The following is a 3018-nucleotide window of genomic DNA, read 5'->3' on the forward strand; positions in this document are numbered from 1 at the left end:
CAGTGGTTGTCTGTGTCTGTTATGGAGCCTGCTTCTGTGGCTGTGATGTTCGGCTATAACTGTCAATGTCGAGGCTGCCGTGGCTTCTTTTCGATAGAGGCGTTTTTTGCACATATGACTCAATTTTAATTGTCCTCAATTCTTTTTGTTAGTATCCTTGCATAAGGCTGAACTTCATTTCATTTATTAATACTGTCAGCCACCATAAGGGGCTGTAACAGGAGCAGAAAATACAAAACGAAAAAATGAGCAATACAGAACACAATGAAAATCAATAGTCAATCAAGAATAGTCTCTGAATACACACAAACAAAACAAAAATGCATCACACAGAAATCGGAACAACAGCAATACGACCTCATCGCCCTGTGCTAGTGCCATAGATGACTTTTCGGCAGTACGGCCGAATCTTAGCACTTTGGTTTGTTTGAGCCTTTCTTGCTTATCTTGATGTTTAGTACCATTTTAAAGTGAGTTTGAGGTAACAGGTCCAAAGGATTCTCCCAGTTTTGCTTCTGCAGGGAGTGAATGTATTTCTTATGTGTAATAAAAGTTCCAAAAGCACTGCAGAATCGGCAGTGGAGAAATGCGATAGCCTGAGCGTTGCTGCCGCACAGGGTACATCCTGCGCCCCGTGTCAAACACAACCAGCGTTTTGTTGAAGGCATCAAAGTTCACCGGCATTCTATAATTGGTTTACAGAAAAGGAGATTCACTCTGTCACTCGCGGACAAATCTCGCCGATGCCAATTTTCACCATGAGCCTTAATTAGTTCACAGGACGGGAAAGGTGCATAATCTGTCGCACTTGTTTCTGTGGGCACCTATTGGGGTACCATGGAGTACACACGCCGACGACCGGATTTTCTTAAATATGAGGCCTATAACAGAAGTAACGAGGCACTGAAGAAAGTAAATTCGGTCGTGTTTGCAAGCGCCTTTTAAGGCGAAAGCCTTTAATGCCTCATCGTTGTCGACAGAAGGTTGTCAGCAGAGTTGTCATGCTTTCGAGAGTGAGAGTTAATAAATTAATGAACCTTGTCTCCACCGGGAATCGAACTTCCATCCCTTGGATCCCAAGCCCAGCGCTTTCCCTGCCTACCGTGAGGATGATAGCAGGATTCCGCGAGTGACAGATACTGCGCCTTTCCTTTCCTGTAAACAAATTATAGAACACCGGTGTACTTTGATGCCTTCAATGAAATGCTGGTTGCGTTCGACAAGAGGCGTGCGATGTACCATGAGGCAGGTCATGACGTCACCAGGCGATTCAGGCCTGCGTGCCAGGAGCCGGTATTTAGAAGCGGGTCTCCTAAATCGGTGGAAAATAACCTCTCCGGGCGTCCAATCCAGGTGTCCGTGTGGAGCCTTTCATTTGCCGCTCCCTCGAACGCCACACCACACAGTATAGTGAACTAGAATACCACACAGCAAACGCAGACCCAGATGTCTACAAGGCGTTAGTACAGCAGGCATCAGCGGCTTTTGCAATTGATTTGCAGGATAGAAAAGGCGCCGTATCTATCACAATTCTCCGCGGACACATGTACCAAGCCGTAAAGGAAGGTGGGAGGGAAAGAAGAGAGGGATATAGAGGTGTCGTAGTGGAGGAGGGCTATGATCCATCGCGATATAATGGCTTTCGCCTCGTCGCACTTTAATGGTCTACCTCACTCCCCTGATGGGGCTGGACAGGTAGGTCACTGCCGCTTGCGGCGGGGGCTAGCCTGTCCGAATTTTTACCTGTTGTAGGCCGTCATTGCACCCGCCACCTCTTCGGTGGTGGACGACGGCTGTTGCTGCGCGCGTCTTTCTCTCCATCTTTCTTTTCTATTTTCTCCTGTCTGCACGAGGCAGCGGAGGTGGCTCAGCTACAGAGCCAGTAGCAGGCCCGTGCATTTTCTTTCCTTTCTTCCTACAGCCACAACCACCATCACCACTTTAATGGTCTAGTGCCCTCTAGAACTTTTTATCTTTATATTTGCATGGGATGTTAGTTACCATTCTTATACGTCCGTTCGCAGAAATTTTATTAAAACGAAAATCCGGTCGCCGCCTTGTGAATTCGCTGGTACCCCAAACGACTGTGCAGTATCCACCGAAACAAGTGTGACAGGTACTGCGCCTTTCCCTCCCTGCTAACCGATTAAGACTAGGTTCATTTGTGAAAACCGCGTAAACTATAAGTCCTCCCCTGATGGGGCTGTGACAGGTGGGTCACCGCCGCTTGCGGCGGGGGCTGGCCTGCCACAGAATTTTTATCTGTTGTAGGCCGTCATTGCACCCGCCGCCGTTTCGGTGGTGGACGACGGCCGTTGTTGCGGCGCGCGTCTTTCTCTCCCTCTTTCATCTCTATTTTCTCTTCTGTCTGCACGAGGCAGCGGAGGTGGCTCAGCTACAGAGCCAGTAGCAGGCCCGTGCATTTTCTTTTCCTTCTTCCTACAGCCACAACAACAACAACGCGTAAGCGAGACGTGTGAGCGAGATTCCGCTAGTGACAGCTCGCCTTTCCTTTCCTGTAAACTAATTACAGAATGCCGGTGAACTTCGATGCGTTCAACAGAACGCTGTGTTCGACAAGGCGCGCTCGATGTACCGTGTGCAGCAGCAAAGCTCAGGCTTTCGCATTTCTTCGCTGCACATTCTGTATTACTCTCGGAAGTTTTTCTCGCGACCGTTTATTAAGGCGAAAGCCTTTAATGGCTCACACTGTCATGGACAAACAGTGTATGTCCCGCTTTTGCGGCGGCTGTCGAGTGGCGTTCCTTGGAGCACGTTCAAGTGTGCGATTGCAGATGGCAGGAACGCTAGACAAGATGATGCTTCTCAGGTTTTCGCCTTTCACTACTTTAGTCGCTAAAGTCCCTCATGAGTTTTCTTAAAATTTACTATGGCAAATATTATGCCGTAATAGAATACGAAAAACGATTTAAAGGAGAACGTCGAGCAGACGACAAGGAAGCGAAACATGGCATGATGATGACACCTTGCTTCGCTACACGCTCTACGCGCGCGCGC

The sequence above is a fragment of the Amblyomma maculatum genome, chromosome 8, assembly GCF_055883805.1.
Source record: "Amblyomma maculatum isolate TAMU_Amacu chromosome 8, ASM5588380v1, whole genome shotgun sequence".
NCBI lineage: Eukaryota > Metazoa > Arthropoda > Arachnida > Ixodida > Ixodidae > Amblyomma > Amblyomma maculatum.